This window comes from Equus quagga, unplaced genomic scaffold (assembly GCF_021613505.1).
Source record: "Equus quagga isolate Etosha38 unplaced genomic scaffold, UCLA_HA_Equagga_1.0 73442_RagTag, whole genome shotgun sequence".
Taxonomy (NCBI): Eukaryota; Metazoa; Chordata; class Mammalia; order Perissodactyla; family Equidae; genus Equus; species Equus quagga.
In genome coordinates this window covers 6894987-6920807 of record NW_025802777.1, presented here as the reverse complement: position 1 = coordinate 6920807, position 25821 = coordinate 6894987, and the positions used below count along the sequence as shown (strand labels likewise).

General features: G+C 47.0%; 1 protein-coding gene across 1 annotated transcript in view; it reads right to left on the bottom strand.

Moving 5' to 3' along the window:
• Positions 1-25148, bottom strand: part of LOC124234229 (claudin-14) — a 61385-nt gene extending 36237 nt beyond the window's left edge. Inside the window, exons 1-2 of the mRNA XM_046651470.1 lie at positions 24973-25148; positions 2327-2464 (exon numbers count right to left, since the gene is read on the bottom strand). The gene's annotated coding sequence lies outside the window, so the exon portion shown is untranslated. The remainder of the gene's footprint in view (positions 1-2326; positions 2465-24972) is intronic.
• Between the last annotated feature and the right edge of the window lie 673 nt (positions 25149-25821).

The window sequence follows — 25821 nt, the reverse complement described above, 5'->3', positions numbered from 1 at the left end:
GTTGCAGAGAATCAAGAGGTACAAGCAATGGCAACAAATATCAGTCAGCCAAAGATACAATCTGAAATGAGGGGTTGCACAAAACAGGGTCATGCTCTAAAGTCAAGAAACATCAACAAAGAAAAAACCACAACTCCTAGATTGCGTTCATCCATAGCTGGTGAATATTTATAGTAACAGGCCATACCAGGCTCGGGGGACCCTATAAAACCCAGTGGAACGTGTGGCAAGGGACCCCAGGCTTCCAGAGATCACAGCCATCACTAGGTGAGAAAACCCAGAGGCAACCGCCTGAGTATTTAATTACTCTGTAGAAATGGAATGGGCAGAAAGGGGTTTGGGGTTGGTTACTTAAATAAAAGAAGGGTTGCCTGGCCCTGCTTCATAAATAGAGTGAGTGTCTTGGCTACCAGTAGTGCTGTTAACTTTAACAAATTGGACACACACATTTCCTGTTTCATTCTCCCCTGCTCAGTGCCAATTCATTAGGATACCATTGGTTTCGGAAAACCTTTTTTTGAAAGTTGTATGTAATTACCATATCCATCCATCCATATGAATATATATACATATATATGTATATACACTCACACACATCGCAGTCTGTACCCACAGAGGATGAGAGCTGGGGAGGGAGGCTCCCTGTCCATTTTGGGGCCTTCAGCACAGCACACTGCACTATAAACACTCTTGGTAATGAGTATTTTCAGTGTTAGCTGGAGTTGAGCGTGTTCTGCAAGGAATTAGTTAATTCTCTATGTTTAAAATGTAGGCTTGGACCAAATCACTGTTTAAAAAAATTTTTTAAAGAAAAAGAAAGAAAATAAAGACCCAAAGGGCAATCCCTCTTAACTTCTGTGCACCTCCTACATCATGGCCCATCTGACAGATACGTTGGGGGGCCCGGGGAGCCAGGAGTGGTGGGCAGGGGGGATGCAGGCACAGAGCCCCCTTACAGGAAGACCAGAGTCCTTACGCCTCCAAGTGCATTTGGAAAGAAGCTACATTTCCTTTTAAACAGGGTGGGCCAGGTGAATGGCTGCAACATTGCGGAAAACAGTAGCAAGTTAGAGAGACAGGAGTCTTTTCCAGAACTTGCCCTCAGCGGAAAGAGCGAGGAGAGCGAAGGAATAGTGAACAGGGCCTGGAAGGAGGGGTTCCGAGGGAGCTGCTCCAGGACATTGCCTTCTGAGACAGGAAGGTGCCCTTAACTGTGTTGCTTTTGTTTTGCTGAGAGGAGGCGGCACATTTGGGGCCAGAAATGAATTTTCTGGAGGTGGGGGAGAGGCTGAGGCCACCCTCTGGGGCCCTTTCCCCCTTCCAGGACCTTCCTTTGTTTATTTAGAGCACTAAGTCTTTCCTCTAAGTAAATATTGAGCAAATATTTTACAACCACCGTTTAAACAGTGTCAAATTATTATCCTGTCTCCATCTGGCCCTGGGCATGGCTGTTCTGCTTACGGTGTTATGTCCTGACTTTCTTGGTGGAGCAGGAGGAGGCCCTGCCCTGTGGGTGGAGACAGCTGCCTTCCGTGAAGGGCATTGCCGGTGTCGGCCGTCTTGGGAAGAGGCGGACACTCAGACCGGAACCCGGCAGAGAGAGTTGCCCGTGGTCTGTCTTTGGGCTAAATTATTGAGAAGGGTCGGTAAGTGGAAGGGATGCTTTGCACATGGAAGCAGAAGTTGGGATGGGATGGGATTTTTTTAGACCTAGAGAAGGGGAGCTGTGGTGTGTTGGCTGAGGTGTCTATAGAGGGGCTGCTACGAAGAAGATAAATATGGTGGGGAAAGAGTCACTGTTGAGGTGGGGGCCCCTCCTAGTATACAGACATTTTCTCTAACAACGTCAGAAATCCAGAGGTTCTCCTGAGGAAGACGCACTGGTTTTAGATTGACACATTAGAAACCAAAAGGCAGTTTACCAGTCACCTACACAGCCTGTCAATCCCCAAAGAGCTTAAAGGCTTAGGGCCCTACTGTAGACATGTCCCCTTGGGTCTCAGGGGAGATGTCCAGCCTTTGCTGGAGCAAATGGTGTAAACACCCAGAGCCCAGTTATATCTGGGGCTCAACTGGATTCTTGGCCTCCTCCTCCCCAAATTTGGTGAGCACAGCTCTGGGCCCAGACCCAGCAAGCACCGAGCTTCCCGGGACAGTCTCCCACCAGCCAGACTGGAAATACCGGAAAAGCAAAGGTTTTTCTTTCCTTTTGGCCAGTTCAGTTTTTAACTAGAAACTGGAATAATAATTATAATGATCCATGTTTACAGATTTTAACTAATTAATCCCTTGGAGTCCTCTTTTAGGGGGAAAGCATTCTACCCACCTCATACATCAGGAAAACAAGGGGCCATATGGTTTGCCGGGGCTGAATGGTCGCTGGTGTCAGTGGGAGAGTGGAGACCTGGATGTCAACAGTTCTTGACTCCTTGGCCTGTGTCCAGATTGCTGGGCCGTGCAGCTCCTAGAAAGGTAACACATGAGAAATTGAAGTGGACCAGACCATAAACTATTGGGAGCAGTTGGCCCTGGTTAGGAGGGTGGGCCTTGTGGCCCTGCCTTGGCCTGTTTCTCTTGGAGAAAGGGGCTTGGAGAGGAGGAAAACCCATTTCTCCAGGAGTGTTTTGCCCATCTTTAATTACCAGTTAAAACAAAACATTCTGTAGAGAAAACTCCCCTTGCAAGAAAACTCCAAGTTGCTGTGAAGGTTTCATCTTTCCCTTTTAAATCCCAGGGCTGCAGCCATATAATCCAATGTTGGCCTGAAAAAATATTTGTCTACAGAAACACCCACCTAGAATGTTGGGGACATGGGTACCAGGGCACAGGGGTGGGGCCTGTATGGTAACCCCCAGCCAAATCCATCAAGTTGGGTTCCAACCTACTTACTATGAACCCTCTTAACCCTTTTTAACAAGAGGTATCTAGGTTTTCTCCTGATTCTATCTTCTCTATCAGCCGGCAATATTTTTCTCAACAAATTAGGGTGAGGGGGTGGGTGTAGGTGAGGCGAGAAGAGTAATCAAGGTCTTCAGTGGTCATGGTCATGGTTATTTCAAGGTAAGGGAAGTGGTAGAAACACAGGGAGGCAGGTTGGGAACCCTCCAACCTCTACAAATGAAGACACAAACGGTGGTACGCAAGTCAGCAAAGCAATTCAGGCTGGGTCCCAAAGACAAGTGCTTGTGTTTTTATATAAGTGAGCAGGCGTGGTCAGGCTCAGTCTTTTCAGGATGTGTCAAGGCAGATTATCAGCCCTGTTTGGAAGCACAGCATTGCCATCTCAATGGATTCTCCCTCTGAACCCATAATAGGCATTTACTTAGTCTTGATCCCGCATTGTCTGGTATCGTACTCCAATCCTTCCTATGCGGATGCTATATTTCCCCAATTCAATTGTAGACTTCTTAGTAGTAGGGACCAGTGTTTTTGTAATCAATATTAATTAAAATGATTGATCAAAAAGTTTCCCCTTGTGTGTTATCAGCTGAGGGACATAAGCTAATTTCAATCTTATTCCTATTGTTTGATTTCTTTTCATCGTTCCAGATTTCCTGTTAGGGCCCAAATTTTGAGAGTCCTCCCCAATGCAAAGAGCACATCTGGGAGACATGTGTTCTGTTTCTTTGCTCCTTCACAATGGTAATTGCTTTGGCTACTACAGGAAGCTCAGCAGATTCAGAAGTACAAGGAGCCCCACCAAGGCCTGAGATGATATTCATTGATGCTATCAGCAGGTCTGATCGCCAACATCTGCTTGAAGAGTGATTGCCCTGAAAACTGCATCCCAGCCCCAGATTTGGTTGGTCTGTTTTGAGATGATAGCCTCGTACTGAAGGAATTTCTCACCACTAAAAGGGTCTAGAAGACCTCCAGTTGTAATCTATTCTATGCAGTTGTGACTGCCTCAAGAAACCTGGAAAGGGTCATTAAGTGTGTGTCTAAGCATATGGATAACTGTTCCAGCTCAATAGTCTGTGAACACCATTAGTAGCCCTTGAAACGGTTCTCCAGGAAGCACAGGCTGTTAATAACTCTGCCCCGATGGTCCTTTCTGAGTCGAACAATGAGATAATGTATAACTTTGCAAGTAGCCAGTACTCTGGATTGACAACCTGCTCAGGGACACCAAGATGGTGTGCCATCTTGAACCCAGAAAACATCGCCAAAGGAACAGTGGGAAGTTATCACCTATCTCTTGCTAGTAGATTGACTTCTCACTCTTGTCAATACACAAAAGAGTGACAAATTGACAGACTATGGTGCTGTGTGCCTTCCACTGGCTCAGAGAATGGCTCCACCTCAGGCAGTCAGAAGTGCTAAGACAACGCTTATGGGGCCAGGGGAGAGAGGACCTCTCCGATCAATAACTAGTAATTGACTTTCCCTTTGTAGGAAAATATCGTATTAAGTGCTTGGAGATAGAAAGAAAAGTATGCCCTCAGGATGTTTATAACCTAGCTAGGGGGATGAGGCACAAGATTGAGAAGCTAGTTAAAATGCAAGGCAATGGAATATCCACCCTATGGGATAATGTTCAGCCATTAAAGTGAATGAAATGGATCTGTAAGTACTGAGAGCTAAGAAGAGAAGTGCCAGCAGCAAAACAAGATGCCATCTATGTCAAAATGAAAGTGAAGCATCTGTGTGTGTATGAACATGTGCCTATATGCACATGCATAAAGGGGACAGGAAGAGGACACACCACGACAGAGACAGAGGCTCCCTCTAGGGAGGGAAGTGAGGTTGGGGAGGGCGGTGAAGGACATGTTTTTACTGCATATACGTCTGTACTGAATAAATTATTTAGAGCCAGAAAATATTTATGTATTTCTTATGTGAAAAAGGAAAAAAGTGAAAAATACAACAACGAAGTAAGTACATGATAGGTACCAAGGGGTGACCCCAAAGGTAAGGGTGCCGGTCTCACAAACTTTGCAACTTCTGTTTCTCCTTGTCTTCAGAGCCCAGTTTTGCTCAGGAATGGGTACAAGTGTCTCAGGAGACACCTGGAGAAAACGTGAAATCAGAGTGCGCCCATCCCTGTGCAGTGATTCCTTGAGCTGATCATGTGATACAGTCAGGGCCAGTGAGATTTAAGGGGATGTCCAGGGGGCTGCTGGGTAAGGCTTCTTTGCTCTTAAAGAGAAGAATGAAGAAGATAAAGCACCTCTTCTTCCTGCTACTGGATATCTCAGCATCTGGATGCGATTGCTGGCAGTGTGGCAGCCATCTTGTGTCTTAGGGAGCTACCCTGGGGACCAAGCCAGACCCTGAGAATGCTGGTAGAAAGATGGAAAAAACTGAGTCCTTAAAGACATTATTGGGCCACTGAATCAACCTACCCTGTGGCTGCCCTGCCTCAGAACTTCTGCTCCAATGAGAGAACACATTTTTCTTTTTGTTGAGGTGGGATTATCTATTACTTGTGGGCTAATGCATCCTGACCGACATACCAGTCAGCAGGAACCCTGTCTGGGGCCTCAAACCTATTGGGCACATCTGAGGGGACCTTTGGGTCCTCAGGACCATGCCCCCTGGGCACTAGAACACACTGCAGAATGGAGAAGGGGTCATGAGCCCTTTGTGGCTGGGAGGAGAGAGGGAGCTTTGGGGAGGCAGGGAGCTCACCCTGAGATGGGGACACTCATCCCCCTGCCATCTCAGGGGTAAGTGGGGCTGCCAGTGTGATGTAGGAAGGCATCAGACAAGTGGCCACTCAGTCTGGACCCTGCGGTGTGCGATCCGAATTCCTAACAGAGGCAGGAGCTGCTGCCCCTGGGAGGCCAAAGGAGCCAGCCCAGTGGAAGGCTGTTTCGATGGAAGTTACCTTCCCCTGGAGTAGGAAGCCCCACAGCTCTCCTGGGGGAGTGGGAAAGGGGAACAGCAGCCTCCTGAGAGCTGGAGGGAGTGTGGGGTGGGGCCAGCAGTGGGGTCTCAAAGCCGCTGTGCAGTGGGGAAGAGGCGAGAGAGGCTGGGAGACGGCCCACCGCAGGTGTGCCCAGGATCCACCAGGATTTGCCCCAGAAGCGATGACGGGTTTCGATTGGTTTGTAGAGGAGTCTACCTGAATTAAACTCCAGTGGCCCCAAACTGCTATTGATTTAAAATGTTTTAAACCAGGATAAGCTCTCGCAGTGTTGGAGCTGGGGCCCTGAAGGGAGAACAGGGAAATGAAGTCTTACTTATTGTGGTTGCTTGGGAGAGCGAGAGAGATCCAGAGAGAGAGAAAGAGAGGCAAAGGGACTGGGATGATTTCTCATTCAGCCTGATCCTAAAGAGGGCCTGGCCGGCTCCCACGTGGGCTCGGAACACCAGCCCTTGCATGGAGATGTGTGTTTCCTTTCCCGGTCTCATCTCCAGCTTGAAATCAGTCACCCCGCTCACCTCTTGGAGGGAAGTCGAAGAACGCTTACTCTTAAATCACAAACTCAGAGAGGGGGTAGAAAATCCAGCTCTGGCTGTCAAACTGATCTGCCGAACTTAAACTGACATGAAGGGGCTTAGGGGGCTGCAAATGCTCAAGTCAGATCTCATTTAAACATTTTCCTGCTTCACACCCAGTGGGGTGGACATTATATAAAGACAAAAACCAAAACAAATAAAACAAAAACAGAAAACAACAAGTATTGGTGGGGATGTGGAGAAATCGAAACCTGTGCTTTGCTGGTGCGAATGTAAAATGGTGCAGCCGCTGTGGAAAATAGCACAGAGATTCCTCAAAAATTAAACACAGAACTACCGTGAGACCTAGCAATTCTACCCCTGGATACATATCCCAAAGAATTGAAAGGGGCACTCAGATACTTGTACACCAACGTTCATAGGAGCCGTACTCACAGTAGCCAAAAGGTGGAAGCAACCCAAGTGCCCATTCGTGAATGACTGGATAAACAAAATGTGGTATATCCACCCAATGGAATATTATTCAGGCTTAAAAAGGAATGAAGTTCCAATACACGCAACAATGTGGATGAATCTTGAAAACATTGTTCTAAGTGAAATAGGCCAGTCACAAAGAGCAAACACTGTATGGTTCCATGTATATGAGGTGGAATAGTTGAATTCATAGAGACAGAAAAAAGAGGAGTGGTTGCCGGGGGCTGGGGGAGGAAGGCGCAATACACACACACACACACACACACACACACACACACACACATCCTGTGGGTTCTGTTGCTGACTAATACAATTACCCAAATTTTTCAGTCTCTGGTCTGAAAGCAGTTTTCAGTCCGCCTAGTCCTGTGCTTTACAAATTTCACTTCTTTTTCAAATTTCAAAATGTTAAAAATGTTAAAAATGAAATGAAACTGCAAACTTCATCTTATCAAATGATAAAAAAATTCTCTCACACTTCTGCACCTCTGACTTTAATTCAACGATGTAGAGGTTAACTGAACACTGGTGGCACATTTGGTAGACGCAGTGAGAGAGGAATGCAAAGACAAGATATCATCTATGCCCCAATTTACCCAAAATTTCGAGACAGAGACCAAGAGGTACACAGTCAACGTGGACAGCAGGCCGGCACTGAGAAGTCGCAACACAGAGCTACAAATCAGGCCTGTGGGTGTGCTTCCTGGAGGAGGAGACCATAACTCCACCAACACAGCCTTGGCACTGGCAAAATGTATTTTTATTTTTCTTCTCCTTTTCCCTTCTGGGCTATTTCTCTCCCAATCAGTATCAGTAAAAGCTTCTCTGCTTTCCCACCCAAGTCCAGTTAGAGACAAGCCTTCGGTGTAGATTCTCATCTCTCAGCTCCGTCACCCTTCCACGCTGAGGACCTCACCCAATTCAGCCGCTGAAAAAGAAGATCTTGCCCACATTGGTTACACACCCCATTTTTACCTGGATGTAGCTATTTTTTTTAAAGAATCTTTCTTGCATTACTTTTCAATCACGCAAAGTAACTGCATTATTATGTTCTCGTCGTAAAGGTGTAAACCATTCGGTAGCACGGAAAGTAAAATGTGGAAATTGCCCATTACCTCCATTCTCATTTTCCCACCTCATGCTTTACTGCAACAAAAGCCTTTTGTCCAGTGAAGTCTGCTTTCTTACCGCCAGGGAAGGGAGCCTGCTGAGCGTGATGCCATGGGCCAGCGCAGCGTCTCCCTTACTTCCAGCCACTCAGTTCGGTACTTGTATGAGATCTCACAGTGTTGTGTGAGGACATGTGGTTCAGTGGCAAGAGCCACAGACATCAGAGTTGGTATTCTAGTTTCCAAGGGCTGCCGTAACAAATTACCGCAAACTGGGTGGTAAACAACTCAAGTTAGAACAATAGAAGTTTATTGGCTCATGGTTCTGACGGCTGGAAGTCGGAAATCAAGGTGTCACAGGGCCACGCTCCCACTGAAGGCTCCAGGGGGTTGTCCATAATCCTTGACACTCCTTGGCTTGTAGATACATCCCTCCATTATCTGCCTCTGTCTTCACATGGCCCTCTGCCCCCTCTGTGACTGTGCATCAGAAATTTTCCTTTTCTTATAAGGACCCCAGTCAATGGATCAGGGTGCACCCTACTCCAGTACGACCTCATCTTAACGTGATTACATCTGCGAAGACCCTATTTCCAGATAAGGTCACATTCACAAGTATCCGAGGTTAAGACTTGAACACCTCTTTTGGGGAGACACAGTTCAACCCACAAAAGATGCAGACTCTATACTTCTAAACAATCCACCAGAAGCCACAGTGACCCCAAGTAAAACATCTCTTTCCAAGCCTGTCCAGCCCTGCCCTGCATGCATTCATGTGCACACGGCGGCCATCACAGAGGCCCTCCCATGGCACCTGGGCGGAGAAGAGAAAACAAGCCATCCATCTTTATTAGATGTTTGGCAGGAGTGAGCCAGCATGTCTCTTAAAACACTGCCCTCCTCCCACCACCCCGTGGAGCCAGCTCCTTGCTCTGCAGTGACTCTCTCGGGATGCTGTCATAGCTCAGGCTGCAGTGAGGGTGCTTGCTTCAATTTGTGAGCTTTGCAGAGCAGACAGCCCCAAATGGCAGTGGCTTGGGGGCAGGCCAGACTTTTTCAAAAAGCTGTCATTTCAGAAAGGAGGAAAAAAAAACCCCTCCTTTTTTTTTTCCGATAGGCACTGAGTATCAAAGATTTAAAAACTTGGCTATGTCCAAAAGCGTCTGAAAGTGGAGGCTGTTTTGTAAAGCTCAGCTCCTTCTTAAACCACCAAGGCATCCAGCGGGCTCCTGGCAGCATCTGAGCTACCACGCGGAAGTGGCCAGCGGATTGCTCCGGGAGAAGCATGAGGCATCACATGGTCCCTTCTGGGATCCTCTTGGGAAGAATGGAGATGGAGAAAGAGAATAAGGATAGGAAGTAGATGGGAGGATTTTCTAAAGGTAGTTTCCATTCTTTCCCGGGTTACTGATGCTCAGGAGAGGAGAGTGAGGTGGGCTGCCGAATAGCCAGTCAGACAGTCATATAGCTTCAGACAGACCGCCTTGTAACTAGAGCCACACAAACCTCTACTTCTGAATGTTCCCATGGCAAAGACACAGATTTTCTCAACATTCCAAGAAAATCCTGAAATTGAGTCCTGTGGATGGCTTGGAATTTTTTTGGCCAAGGAAGTCATATTCCACACATCAGAGGTGCATCTGTGTGGGCAGATGTCTTGGGAGCCACAGAGTGAGGCCCAAAGCTGGTGGTCACTGCTGGGGGTGGGGGACCAGAATGCAGACTGGAGGGGCACCTGGGTCCCTGATGCAGCACTCGTGCTGGGCTGGGGGCCCCAAGGCCGGCTGATGGGGGAGCAGCAGCATAAGGATTCAGGAATGCATTTATCATCCTGGTTCCTTGCCCCTTACTTCTCAAGAGAAATGTCAGCATTGTGATTTCCTAACTAAAAATCATGTTGGAGAATCTTTAGTATTTCAGACATGAAGGTCAGAGGCCGATATGATACCCTCGGGCTTTAGAATTTTCTCTCAATGGCAAAATGTCAGATAAAAAATCCCTATCAAGTTATTATATGACGTTTATTCATGACTTAACTTTATTTTTTTTTGTTTTTTGAGGAAGATTAGCCCTGAGCTAACATCTTTGCCCATCTTCCTCTACTTTATATGTGGGATGCCTACCACAGCATGGCTTGCCAAGTGGTTCGTAGGTCCACACCCAGGATGCGAACCGGCAAACCTCGGGCCACTGAAGCGGAACGTGCAAACTTAACCGCTGTGCCACCGGGCCGGCCCAATGCCTTAACTTTAAAAATAGACTTGCACCTCCAAGCAAAATCTTTGCACTCCTCTTTGTGGATTGAACTGATTTCCAAACTGAGATAATAGCAGGCTCGCTGGCACCTACGTTTATTATAAAATTCATCTTCTTTTCATGTCCAGTATAATCAAGGCAGCCACACCCGACACTCAGCTCATCTGGCCTCTCTTTCTCCAACTCCAGACCCCACTTTACTTTATCTAAGAATACATGTCATTACCCTGGTGGGCTCGGAGCCTTTCTTGAAATAAAATGAATCAGAACCCCAGGGGAATAACTCAGACCCAAATCGTGTATCCTGACTTGGCACACGTCTTTCCTTGTCCTCACTTGTTAACTTGAGGAGGCACGGGAAGCTCCCCAGGATGGGCGGGGGGTTTCAAAGATGCCTGCTCCTAGCCCGGCAAAGGCGGGAGGAACAGAGCCCAGCATCCCCGCCCCCACCCCAGCCCCTCTGGAGACGGAAGCTCGGTCCTGCCCCTTCCCGCTGCCCTCCTTTGCACACACTCCGTGTGCCGGCATCTGGAGGACGCTGTGATATATGGTTCCTTCCAGAGAACAGGATACAGATGCGCGGGGGAGGGTAACCCAAGTACGCTGCAAGAAGATGCTTCTGTCCCTGGAGTTAACACATAAATTACAAACCACTGTTTCAGATTTGAAGGAAAGTATCGACATTTCTCTCTTTCCCAAGCTTTGGCCTTTTGTGCTCAAGGTAAGTTGGAGAGGAGTGTAAGTTTTACTGCAAGATGGCTTTTTCCCATCCTGTTTCAATCCTCTGGTGTGTGCCCTACAGACAGTGAGGATGTCTGCCTTGGTGACTGTCATGAGCAATGAGAACCCTGCCTCCAGCGCCCAGGACTGTGGAGCAGCGACATGGCAGAATGGGGAGACGAGTGACCTCAGTACCAGGGCTGGTGCCCTCTACGAGCACAACAAGGGAGATCCATGCCCTGCAACAGTGCAAGCTGCTGGCAGTGTTTGTCTACCTTGAATTTTAATCCACATGGGGGAAATCGGGAGAGTCAGTCACAGGGAGAAGCTAGGCTCTCCTCACTTTGAGCAAGGCAGATGGCCTAGGTTCCACATGACCATGGTGGAGGCCCAGAAACGAGGGGAGTGGTCAGTGTGGGTGCCACGCGAGAGCCAGGATTATATATCAGACCCTCTCGGACCTGGGCCCATGAGGGCGAATGCAGCCATTTGGTATTCAAATGTGACATTCAGACACAGCCACCTAGTCACGTTCCAGCAGGAGTGGTAAGCATTTGTTAGGAGGGGAAACAGGACCCGGGTGGAGATGTCCTGCCTCATCCTCTGCACCAGGCGTGACACAGTGTGGGAGTGGGACTGACCTGGGACTCGGGTGAGTGGGGGTCCAGGGACGTGCATCTTTTCTCAGATCGTTCTGGTGCATGCAGGGATGCACACAGATGCACGGTGCTTCCACTTTTGCCTGCCCTCGGCTCCTAGGACACCTTGACTGATGGCCTTGGAGTTCAGGACCCTTTGAGAGCCTTCTCCATCTCCTGCTGCCCATGGAAGCTGCTCTACGGACCTTGATACAGCTGAGCAGACCCTCCACCCCACGCAGGTGCTCTGTGAAATACGCCAGTCTCCACCTCCTGTGGAGAATAGTGCCAAGGCCCCCTCAGCAGGGCTGGCCAAACCACTCGATAATCGATTAAGCACTGAGTCCCTAGTCAAGGCCCAATCCTGCAACCACAAGAGGAATATGAGACGGGGACCCTGAGATCAAGGACGTGTGGATGTGTGGCACGGGGCCAGAACTGAAGTGCACGGAACGAGCAGATGTCTGTCTGCTGAAATATGCTAGAGGAGTTCCGAGGAAGGAGAGGCCAGCGGGCCTCATGGAGGAGGTGAACGCTGAGCTGAGTCTAGAAGGAGGAAGAGGTGGAAGCTAACAGTGGGGAGACAGAGAAGGTTCCAGGGCCCGGGAGCAGCACAGTAGTCAGAGAGGAGAACTGGAGGAGGGAGCCCAAAAGTCAAGGCAGGGAGAGCAGATTAGGACAGAGGAGCCAGCATGAGCTGGAGGGCTCAGGGAGGCCAGACTGAGGGGGACTTTCGGCACCTCGGCAGAGGCTTCGAATGGTGACTTCCCAAGTGGACAACTGGTGGGCTGGGAAGGGCAGGGACGGGTCTGGCAGCCACATGTGGGCTGCACGGAGCGAGGCAGACCGAGAGCAGATGCCCTCAGCACGGCATCAGGTGCTGCCTGATGAAGACCACCGACCAGATCTGACCCACCAGCTACTCAACTGTCCTGCCTGTGGAAAGTCAGGCTGTCAGAATGGCGCCAACGAGCCACGGCTATCATCAATTTCTTATTGGGAATCGTGTGCTGCTAAAGGGTTATTGCGTCTTTAAAACATGAGCTGGGCCCCTCTCCCAGCCCATCACACTTCCATCGTGGGCCCCCAAAGCACGGCCCCTGGGGCAGGGGGAAGCAACACCATGAGGGGAAAAGGTGAATAAATAAATAAAAAGCACTTATTTTGGCCCATCCAGTCCCCATCTTTTTGATCCTTTCTCCACCTCAGTGCTGTCCCTTCCACTCAGGTACCCAAAGGTCTCATATTCTTTCCTTCTTCCTAGAACCATAGGTTTCAGAGTTGGAAGGAACCTGGATGGGGCTCATCCAGTCCAGAGGTCGACAAACTTTTCCTGTAATGGGCCAGACAGTAAATATTTTAGGTTTGTTGCAACTGCTCAACTCTGCCCCGGTAGCACAAAAGCAGCCATGACAATACAGAAATGAATGGTGTGGCAGTGTTCCAATAAAACTTTATTTATAAAAACAGGCAGAGGGCTGGGTCCAGCCTATGAGTCATAGTTTGCTGGCTCCTGATCTAGTGTTCGACATTCTCATTTTATAGACCATGAAGCTGAGCCCCCAAGAGATGCTCTGACTCGACCAATGCTATACAGCATCTAGAACCAGGTTCGGAACTCAGCATGCCAGTTCCTCAATCTAAGTTCCCTCTTTACCACCGCTCATTCCTCTTGGCACAGTGTGGTGCCGGGCAAGACTCAGAGATCTGAAAATCCAGCAGGACCTGTTGGGATGTTTGTGTTTTCACTGAAGTAGAGAAAATAAAAATAGACGAAGAACATGGTTATTATTTTTTTAAAGTGTGTTCATTCAAATAAACTTTCAATCCTGCCAGCCAACTACCAGCACTTTACACTTGCGAGGCTGGCCCAGGCAATAACACCTGTGACAAATTTCACTCCAGTTTAACTACAGCTAATCTTTCAATCACCCACTGAGTAGCACAATCCATCTCCACTGTTGCAGTCAGCCACTCTGCCCGGTGTGAGAAAGCTCGCGAGCACAGACAGGTGGGGCCAATACGCCGACCTCCTGAGACGTGGGGCTTCCACGGTCCAAAGCTTGGCTCTGGGAGTGCTGGAAAAGCGCTGGGTATCCCCAATGATTCAGTCATGCTCCGCAGTAAGAGCCTCTTATTACTGTCGTTTTTAACTACAGGTACTGTGTGCCCCAAATAAGCAGAAAGCAAGCACTTTCTTGGAAATCTTGGGGATCCACAATAAACAGACAATGCACAAATGGTCCCACACTAAGCAGCTTCCTTATCCTTCCTTTAGGACTTGATAATTTCATATATTCGGACCACCCTGTCAGCATGTCAGATTTAAAATATTACACGTGGAATGATGAAAAATTGCCAACATTTCACCACCATCTTTTGATTAATGGGTAGTTCCTCAGAGATTGATCAGTTTGTTTGATTTTGTTACTTGGAGTGACGGATGGCTGTTTTAAAAAATACTTAGCTTTAGAGTTACCCTCCATGAGATAATTTTCATATGCCTTGTGCAGCCCTGTCCAGAATAATTGGACTTTATTGCCTTCCTTCCATGCATGAACTAAGGTTCCCTGGAGAAGCCAAACAGATTCAGACTTTGTTGCTTTAATATTTCCATGCAGATCAGCTGCTGTATGCACGGAGCAGCTTTGACCAGATGGCCAGCCAGCCTTGTGGTGACATTTCCCATTTCCCGTCTATTACTCACTGATAGAAAATAATGTGACGTGAATTCCCCATTTTGGGTAATATGTGGTTATAGCCTTGTTGTACCTGCACTAAAGATAAATGACTTATCGTGCAATAATTTCTTAATTCCCAAGGGAGAAAATAGGAGAAACAGCAGTTCACCGTGTTTGGCAGGAAAACGAAATTGTCGCTGTTCAGGCATTCAGAAGCACCTCTAAACTTAACTTCCTAATTTCATTTTTGCCTTGTTGCATATTTTTATTTTGTTACTTGGGAAAAATTAAGCTCAAGTTTTAGAAGGGGTCCTCAGACACCCTAGTTTTGGCCACATCACCGGGATGTCCCTTTTCTAGACACCAGTCTGACGCAGAGCTAAGGTGGCAAAAATTAGTGGGAAAAAGTCCAGTTTCATCATCTGGACTGACTCGAACTCACTTAATTCTTGTTCAAAGTCATTTTAAAACTTTTACTTTTTAAAATATTAGTTCTTACTCTTCAGTGTTTGACACGATGTTGCCAATACTCTAAGATCACTCTTGGTTTTCAACTTCTCTGGTCTCGCCCTTGGAGGTAAATTTCTTTAGCTGTCACTCCCTTTAATTATTGTTAAAGATGAGTAAGTAACAATGATAGCCTTATTAATAAGTGTGCATACCTAAAACTAACATTTCCTTAACCCGTAACGTGTGCCAGGCAGTGTGGGAAGAGTATTCCCCACTTAAGTCATCTAATTGTCCCTGTTGTCCTCTGGGACAGATGTTATTATTACCTTTTCCAGTGAAGGCAGGTGAGGCTGGAGAGGAAAAGTAACCTGCCCAGGTCACAGCCTGAGAGGGATTTGAACCCACAAATCTGATTTCAAGCTTTTAACTTCTGTGCACTGGGGAAGCCAAATGCTGGGCAATTCTTCTTTCTGGAACATCCCAACCTTCCCCTTCTCAGAAAGAAGGCAACTCGATCACTTCCCAGTTTCTGCTCTTTCCGCTGGGCTGCAGGTCTCTTCCTGCCTGGTCCTCACTGGAGGGCAGAGCCATGGAGCTGGGCTGGGCTTCTTTCCCCATCAGTAGATCCTGAAGACTGTGGTCCCTAGCGCCGTCCCTCCATGCAGGGAGCATCTGTTCCTGTCCTGGAGACCAGTGATTCACCCTGGGCCCCAGGTTGCCCAGCAAATCGACTTTGCTCAGTGAAACAGTCTGCATGTGGAGGCATCAAAAGGTTATGGAAGGTGCAGAAGGTTCTGGAAGCAGTGGAAGGTTCTGGAAACAGCTTCCTCCCTCCTCCTCTTCCCCATGTCTACCACAGGCAGAATCTGCTGCAGAGCGAGCTGCAACCTTGCCTCGGCCCTGCATCCACCAAGCCCAAGGAGAATGAAGCCAGGCTGTGGCTAACAGCGTTCAGCAACAGAACTCGAATGAAGGTCACCTGCACGGAGTCTACCCCATTAGGAACTCAAGCCTTTTATAAACTCATTTGTATTCATCCAGACGGCTGTTTTGGCTAGCAAGAAACGCTTCCTCCTCACTAGAATTACAAATAATTTGAGCAGAAAGCCACAGGCAAGACATATTAATCATGTTTGAAAGGATGTGTCTTTTCATACAAAGAATTTTCTCAAATCGAAAAAAACTTTCCCCAACCTGTACTTATAGCTAATGGCGCTTTCTAACAGAGAGAACACACGGCTTTCTTTCTTTCTTCATCTCCTGCCCACCATCCCTGCAGCAAAAAATTCAAATCCTTATTCCATATATGCACCCTTTGAGTCACGGTCTTCCTTGATAACTTGTGTGAAGTTACGAGGAATGAACCACTACGGGCATTTTTCCGTAATATTTTCCCTTATCCTTTATTTCTATTTGTTAGTCTAAAAAATTAGCATCCCTTGATATATGAAATATGAGCTATGGAAATTTTCCCATGATATTTTTCTTATTCCTTATTTATACTTCTTAGTCCAAAAAATTAGCATTACCTGACATATGAAATTAATGTAGCTGAAGAAATGTTTTATGCAGAACAAAATACTGCTGTATAGTTGTTACATTATGTTAATGTCAGAGCAGGCCTGCTAACTCTGTTCCCCTCCATGGACCCAGCATAATAGATACCCAAGTGTGCGATTCCCAGGGACGTGGGTTTTCATAGGACGATTCAAAAGGCTAGCATTGCCAGTATTCGTTTATGCTTCACCCTGCATTTCAGTTAAAGATTAAGTCTTTGCATCAGGTTTTAGCTCAAAGGCAGGTTTGGGAGGGATGTGGAGTATTTTCTTTATTTTAAGAAAACAAACCCTCATGGATGGAGTTGGGTTTATTTTTAACAGGAACAGAAGCACTGTGGGAAGCTGGTTTGCAAATTCCGTTTCAGCCACAGACTGTGCCCTGCAAATGCAGAAGTAGCCTCGAGTCTCCCAAATGGATGTGTGTGAGGGGGCGGTCCCCTCTGCACAACAATCCCGGCCACAGGCTGGTCTGTAGCAACTCCGCCTTCCCTCTGCCATCACGTTTAGGCAGAAGTTTCCTCAGACAAGCTCATGTGCCCTACCTCGGGCAGACCACCCAACCTTAACTGAGCACCTGCTATGAGCCAGACATTGTGCATGCATGCAGGGTGGATCGATCAACAGAAATGTGGTCCACGTCTTCACAGAGGTAGTCTGGTAAAAGAGACAGCCGTAGAAACAAGCCTTTATTAGGTGAGGGTTAGGTTAATTATATTGATGATTAAGGGAAGTCCATGTGATAAAAATATAAGCGAAATCCAAGCGATAACAGATACAAATGTAGGTTACAGAGATAGGGGAGATAAGGATGACGTCTGACAGAGGTAGGGGGCGGAGAGAGCCCCGCATGGATGATGGCTGATGGGGCTCTGAAGAATGAACAGACAGAAAAGGGGAAATCTTTCAAACAGCAGAAGGAAGTCATGCTTTAGATGCACCTGGTGGGGTCAAGGAGGATGGTTGGAGGAGGGGAGACGGGAGACCAGAAGAGAATCTTCAAAGAGGCCAGATAAAGAAACGGGGGCTACCTCTATAAACAGGAAAGATCTACAAGACTCATGGTTGACTGAAAAACCAAGATGTGAAACAAATTACGTTTTTTTAAAAAACAATGCTATATATCTTTCAGGTATATATACCTATACAGACACACATATATAGTGGCATGTGTCTGTAAATGCATTTTTTTAAAGGTCTCTATTAGGTACACCCCCAAACCAATAATAGTCTCTAGGAGGGGCAGGAGGGTGTTAGGATGGGGGTGGGAGTCAGAGTGGACTTTAGTTCTTTTCTGTAATGTTTATTTTTTTAATTAAGGAGAATATATTCTGTACTACCTACCTAATTAGAATATATTTTAAAAAATTTAATCAATAATATTTACTTTTCATTATAACGTGCGGCACTTAAGGATATTACATTGTGTCTGTCTGCATCTAGGTTTGGTATTTCAAAGTCAAATGGATTTGGGAGAAATGGAAATACTGATCCATAAAACCTGGAGTTCACCTCGTCTGATTCCCTTCTTCACAAATGAGGACGTGTGGGTTTCTCATGGTCTTTCTGTTTATGGACACAGGAAGAAATATGTACAATAATTCATGGAAAAGTCATTGTTGTCTTTAAGTATGGCCCAACCATAAACGCCATTTTCTCTGCAAAGGGGACACTATTCTGACAATGCTTGAGTGTAACATGCTAGTAACTGGGTCGGGAGTCAAGTGAATGAGTTGTGCCCAGAAGACACCATGTGACCTTGACATGAGCCAACCTCAGGTCCCCATCCTAGTACAAGGGATTTTCCGAGCCCTCAGGAAACACTACTGCTTGTCAACAAGCGAGGGTGGGACTTTAATCCTCGAGGATAGAATACTAGCCTTAAAAAACGTGCTTCAAACTTATTTCAAAAGTGAGATTCTAATCGAAGTCTTGCAGGATCTCTAATTCGAAAGCTAGTTTGGTGGAGTGGAAAAACAAAATGATATCAAGTTTCCCTACAGAATATGGTGAGAAAGAGAAATCAGTATTTTGCCTAAAGAAAATATTTAAGTTATGATCAGAAATATATTTGTATGGAAATAAAAAGGGTTTTCCCCCTTAAATGTCCACAGCTGGCTCTCTGACCATATAAAGTTACTATGCTACCAAATGACTCAACTTGCAACATCTGTATTGGTGATTGACATCATGTATTAAGGGCTATCTAACTCTTTGAGTCACGACACCCCAGTTTGATTAAGGTTTATTTTACCAGCACTGAGAGACTCACACGTTTAACATCTGTCATGCTGCTCCTGAAATTCCGAGCCATAAAACAAGTAAATTCAGCATGGTCTGAAGTTCCAGAACGTAGAAACGAACTGTATAGAAACCATATTCAGAGGGGCTGGTGGGTAATTGAGCACAGCTCAGCTTAGGCGGGACCGCACATCTGGCTTCACCTTCCCTCAGCAAGCGTGGGAAGGAGGAACTGGGGGCACCAGAGTCCAGCTGGCCAGAGAGGGACAGGGGCACTGAGCACAGGGAGGGGTCTGCTCTGTTTCCAGGTGGTCGGGAGGGAGCTTCAGTGCCATTCACCCCCTAGATACTGGATTGTTGAGACTCGGCCTGTGTTTAAAGATGCTCACAGCTTACAGCCGTGGACTCAGCATCTGTGGCCAGCACTGGAGAGAGTTAGGTTAGGCCCATCATCTCTGGGCTATCACAGAGCCTTTAAAAAGGATGGGTATGTAGACATTGTGTCAACATGGGAAGATACTGATGGTCAGACGAAGCCAGAGACAGAGAGTAGACAGAACACAGGGCAGCAACGATACCACGGTAATAAATTGCTAAGACCTGACCTGCATGCAGCCCAGGGCCAGCACTGAACACAGAAAAACAGTGCTAGTTCAGTTTACTGGGTGAAGTGTTTCTTTTTAAAAATTTTTCATTCTATTAACAGAAATGAATAATTTTATATTATATTAATGGGCGTTATACTAATGGAAGTTAATCCTTTTAAAGATATAATCCCTGCTTTTTAGGAATCCTGGAGTCCCCGGGGGATTTGAGGGGGTGGCATCTGAATACACCCCAAGGTCGACTGTGAAAAGAGTTATGGTAGAGGCACAGGACAGCCCCCGAGGGAGCCAGAGCAGGACCATGAACTTCAAAGCTCTCTGACGAGGACAGGATGATGAAAACAGACGGCTTCCGGACGACTCACGTACCACAGCCTCCAGCACGGCTGACACCCAGAGACCTTCAGATCACTTCCACTTGAACACACACTGTGCTTTAGGGCAAATGCATTCGAGAGAGGCTGGGGGGACAGAATCACCACAGCATTATCCCACCACGACGACGCACGGACTCCTTCCCGGCCTAGCGCAGGCCTGGCCACATCTGCCCGACGTCCTCCACCAGGAGCAAGCCGCCAGGGCCAGCCTCAGGGCCCCGCTTCCACAATGTCACCCAGCTTCGGTTCATTCCTGCTAGGGCCGTGTCCTCACCTCTCTCCCAACACTCACATTTCAGTAACATGACACAACTTTAGAGGAACTGGCTGCGTGTTTCCCAGCCACAGCAAGAAAAAAGGCAACCGCCTTCCCCCGCGGTGATGGCCAAACTGAGCCACTGCAAGCCAGGAAAGGGAGCCGTGATCTCATTGTATCATTACAGCCCCAGGAGTGCGGTTGATGTGGGATGAAAAGAAGAGGTGCAACACCAGACTTGTCCACAACTCTGGCGGTGGGTAATTAAATTGCAGGACATCCATTCAATGGAAAATTACACCTATTTTAAAAAATGACTTTGTAAAGACTACTCAGCAATGGAACAAAGCATATGATACAAAACGAAGTGAGAAAACGTGCTGTGAAAAATTATATACAAATTATGATTATAAATATGAAAAAATGTAAAGACTAAAGGAATACGAATATAGACACGTGTTTGTACATGTATACATCTGAATATAAATACATGTGTAATCGCAAGTTCTGTTGCAGAAGGGAATAAACAGGTGCGCTGACAGAAAGGGCAGTTCCCACCCCTTGTTCCGAGAGCCTTTCTGAGCAACTGACTTAGCTGGTTTTCAAGAGTGGTGGGATCATCAATTTTCTCTATGCCCAAAATTTCTATGATGTCATATATAATATATAACTGAAAAATTATTATGTGAAAGAGCATGCATTTTGTCTTTTGGCAGACACTTTCCAAAGTTTGAATGGACATGCTAAACTGTGCAGGCTGCAAGGGGCACCGTCTGCAGCTAACTCACCCCGGTGGCCTGCCTGGAGGCAGAGGCAGGCTGGCACGAAGGGTGCCAGATTGAGGTCCTCCCTCATGGAGAATAGGAACCCATTCTCACTCTTACACCTTCTCGAAATGTTTTCCAGGGGAGGGAGGAAGGCAGCACGGCTGTGCTGTTCTGAACTTGGGTTCTGCACTTAAGCAAAGAGAGCAAATATTTATGAGAAAATCTCAGCAGAGCTTGCAAGTTCACTCGTGGCCACCTTTGTGACAGGTTGTCGGATGGGGGTCTGTCTGCCTTGGGGAGCCCACTGCTCAGCCTCTCTCAGCTTCCTCCCTGGGGGCCAGCCTTGCATTTGCTCTATTTCTGTCCCAGCATCCAGCTTCAGCTGGGACCTGTCTGCTCCTGAGGACCTGTCCGGGGGAGGCCAGCAGACACAGCAGAGTCGGGGCCAGGTGTCCCCATCCTCAGGGGACACCAGTTCTGTCCTCGCATCAGGTTAGATGCAGAAATCAACCTCCCAACACTGGACTCATTTAAAAAATGATTTCACTGAGTTATATTTTAATGTTGTGCCCTTGCTGGTGACCTTCTATATTACAGAAGCAGCTCAGTGAAGAATGTTCCTGAATCATTTTTGAAACTGTTTACGAAGCTGCTCATTATTTTGTTTGATGTTGTTTGTCTAAGGATCCATGGGAGAAATTATTTTTATATCCAGTGCAAGGAAAGCTCATCTTTCCCGAAGATGATTTTTTAACTTTTTAATTTTGACTTTTGCTTTGGCAGCCAGAAAACTCTGGGGTAAATCTCAGGTTTAGTTACACAAACCTCATTAATATATGTTTACGGCATATTTGCCCCTTCATCCCATCTCCCATCCTCCTACATGTTATAAAACATTTTCTCTTTATTCAACAGACTTTCTATTTTATTGTAAACTGCTTTAAATTCTTTTCAGCAGTAGACAGTTTATAAATAAACCTGCCTAGCACCATATCTTGAAGAAATTAACTATTGGCAGAGCACAGTTCATACATTAAACCAGGTTGCTAACCTTGCTTAACCAAAAGCAAATCCACAGCCAGGACAAATCCAGATACAGGGCTTTCTAGAAGACGACGGGACCGGGCAGTTCACAAGTCAGAGCCATAACAAAAAAGGCTGGGAGACTTCTGGATTAAAAGAGAGACACAACAAGCAACATGTGGACCTTTGATTGGTTCTTGGTTGGAGGAAAAAAAAAACCCAGATTTAAAAGATATTTTTGATGCAATTGGGAAAATTTGAATCTGGACTGGCTGGTGGATGATGTTAAATTGAAGTTAATTCAATAGATGTAGGAATGGTATTGTGGATCTATAGGAGAATGTTCTTGGGAGAATGAAATATTTATTGTGTCACGATTGTTTGCAATCTACTTTTAAATGGATAAGACAGAACAAAACAAAACATATATGTGTATCTACATAGATATATAGTCTACATATTATATATATACAGAGAGAGAATGAACAGGGTAAAATATAACTATCGCTGGGTCCAGGCTGACAGTCTCTGGTTGTTCACTGTACTATTCTTTGATCTTTGCTGTGTGTTTGACAATTTCCACAGTAGGTTGGGCGGAGGTTTACAAAAGTCCAACACTTATAGTATAGATCAACCAAAGATACAGTAAACCTGATGGCACACCATTTTCTGGAGCCCCAGCTGTGCCCCAAACAACTTAAGTGGTTGGGGCAAACATTAATGGGTTTCAAGGAACAAGTCATAAAGCTTAGCAAGAAAAAGGGAAAGCGATAACTACCACAATTTTACTACTGTCACAGTGTGTGGGGCGGGCAGGTCGTGGAGCAGCACGACAGAGAGGGACAGGATTTTGGAGGGCAGTGCTGCCCAATGTCCACTAGAGAGAAAACTGCCACGTTCCCTCCAGGCTCTCTGTATTCACTTGCGATGGCTAGACTTGGCTGCCTCTCCGGTGGTCCATCAAGGCACGTGGGATGCTACAGTTCAAAGTGAAGCACCTCTATTAGACCCTATTTATTTCCATAGTCTGTGTGGACAGAGGTATCACACACATGCAACCTAGCCAGGACCAAGACAGTCACGGACCTCCTCCTGTAACCGTGGAGATTACCCAACCCAGGTAGGGACCGAAATAAAGGCAGTGGAAAGCCCCTGTCACCTGTCCACCAGCCCCACTTCGAAAGCTGCATTCCTCCAGGTTCCACCCACCACGCAGAGAGCTTCTTACTCACACCTGACCAGGGAAACCCTCTTCCACCTGGGCTTCGAACTGAGGATTCAGAGCCAGACATTTTACATGGACCCCACCCCAAACCGTTGGCTAGAGAGTCTCTGTGGCTACTCATATCAATGCAAGGGATGCCGAGAAGGGGCTCTGAATCACTTATTCCTTCCTTCATTTATTGAGCACCTACGATGTGCCAGGCACCATACCAGATGAGAACATACACTTATGAATAAATCAGACAAGGTTCTTGCATTCATGGTGTCCAAGCTCTAGTGGGAGATACAAGTAATGAAACAAGCAAAAGAACAAATATATGTGTGTGTGTGTTTAGGCATATACATATATCTAATTACAAATGGATGCGTTCTGGAAAGGAAGTGAAGGGGCACATTGAATGGTGGCATTTATCTCTCCCTCTGATGGGGGACATCGGACAGCACCGCCCTCTGAAATCCCGCCCCTTTCTGCCATGAATGGGGGTGGGTGGGGGTTTGAGGAGAGGGTCTCTGAGGAAGTGACTTGAGGTGAAGTCCCAGAGGAAGGGAAGGAGGGAGCCAGTGCGGATGAGAGCAGGGGGAGGAGAGCACCCAGTGCAGAAACCGCATGAGGTGGGCCAGGCTGGGTGGGAGGAGAATGACCCAAGATGCACCTGCAGAGGTGTCATGGGGCCAGACCTACAAGGTGGCAATGAGCAGGTCTGCCTTTATTCTAAGTGGATGGGAGGGCACTGAATCATTTTATACAGTGGACGGACATGATGCGACTCAGGTTTTAAAACCTCCCCCTGTGGAAAGTTGATTGCAAGCGGGCAGGAGTGGAAGCTATTGCTGTGGTTCAAGGGAATCATATATTCCTCACCGTCAGACAGTGACCAGGGAGCAGGAGAGAAGGGGACGGAATTGACAGGCTTTGCTAATGGGTTGGACGTTAGGGTTGAGAAAAGAAGGGAAACCAAGAGTGACTTCTGGATTTCTGGTTTAAGCAAACAGTGGCGTCAATTAGGGAGAGAGGTAGACAGGAGGATGATGACTAGAAGTGGACAGATTTGTGTAGAGAAGATTGAAGTGAAGCATTCAGACAGAGATTTGCATCTTTGAAAAATACCTCCTTCCTTTCGGTAGGTCGGTTAATCAACCTGGTACTTGTTGAGGGTTCACTATGTATGAAGCTCTGCACTTTTGCCTTGACAATATTATTTTTAAAGACGACTTGAAAGAGCTTGCAATAAAAGTCACAGGTACAAGAAAACTAGTGAAAAGGAGTATGTGTGCGCATGTGTGTATGTTATAAGAACCAAGTAACAAAAGGATGGAAGTAATCACATCCTAGTCCTATTTCTAAAAGAAGCTGCTACAATGCAAGTGAAAAACACAGCTCTGAGCTTCCCAGCAGCCAAAGCAAAAAGGAAAATGTGAGTTTTATAGAGCTAATTGTTTAAGAACAGGAAGCATGCTGGCTTACATGGAGAAATAAAACTGTCCTTATTCTCTACTTTGAAAGCATTTTTATCACTACATAGCTTCTCTAAGAGCAAATGACCAAAATGGCAAAAAGTTCAGTCAGTGACAATTTTACAGCAAATATGAAGGCCTTCTATACGAAGTCTAAAAACGATGGCCCAAATGCCCAGTAGTGTGGACCATAGAGGGCATGGGTCAAGAGCACAGGTCTGTGTCTTTCTTTCTTTGGTTTTACTTCTAATTGTGAACTACAGTTTCTTTTGTCTCAGGATGCACCTCTCTTTTGCCATCCTCTCTTCCTCTCTCTGTGGATGTGTGGATGTGTGTGTGTGTGTGTGAACCATCTGAGAGTTAGTTGCAGACTTTCTAAGACATTTTAATAAACCTCACACGCTCCCTCCCCCTGCCTGGAAAATTCTGACTCCACTTCTTTGGGAGAACCAGCCTCACACAATGGTTTCCAGATCTTGTTCACATCACGATGAAAATAAAGACACAAGAACTCCTTAGTTTCTGCCCCCTGATCAGCCCACCCCACTGTGACAGGCAGCCAGGGAGGCCTCTCTTACCTCATAACCTACTTACCGGGGAACCGAGCACTGTCAGCTCCTTGGGGCTAGCCTGAGCCCATTCTAAATGTCCCCGAGGCTGGGACTAGAAAGAAGCGCCCCTGGCTGAGCTGGAAGCATCCCTGGGATGGCCAAGCCCTGCAACCCGTGAACTCACCCCTCGTGGGCGGCTTCACACCAGCTCATGGCCGCTCATCGAGGCACAGCGGCGCCCCTTTCTCTCCTTGGAAGCCCCTTGAGCCGGTCTGGGGCCTCAGTGGCCCGCAGGTGGCCACGCAGAGCGCTACGCCCGTTGCGCAGCGTGGGATGAATAATTGACAAATCGAAGCAGCGGAGTGGAATTACCGCTGCGGGTTCCGGTCTCTCCCGAAGCTGAGCCTGTCCTGTGGCTGCCGCTGCTGCTACCCCGGGGAGCACTGCTCTCTTCAGAAACGACACCCGTGCCAGCACCAGCAGAACGCATTGCCTTCTGGCTGGGAACACATTTGCATACTCCGGGTCAGGTTCAAACGTGTGCACATAAAACAGAGGCTTAATTAGCACAACCTGGCTATGTGCCCCTCCTGGCTGGCAGCAGGGGTGTGAAAACCCCAGCAGGCTGCAACAAGCCCCCCACCCCAAGGGAAGGCAGAGAGACCCATCTGCTGGGGCCGGGGCTGTCCTCTGAGGTGTAGGGAGCCCCAGTTTCCAGCCAGAGATGCTCAGAGAGAGCATTCTGCCTTTTTTCATTCATTTTTTCCCAACAGATATGTATCAAGCCTTTGTGCCATGCACTGTGTGAGGTGGGAGGATACAGCAGTGGACAGAACAAAGCTCTCATGGAGCCTCCACTTGGGTCGGGGGAGACAGACAATAGAGAAATAACAAAGTGGCGGGTGGAGGGATTTGTGATTAGCCCAGTTACCGGCAAGGGTGAGGAGAGGGATGGAGAAGTTACTCAAGATGCTCAAGAAGTGCCTTTCCATCCAGCTATTCTCAGATTCTTGCTATAATTTAATAACTATGT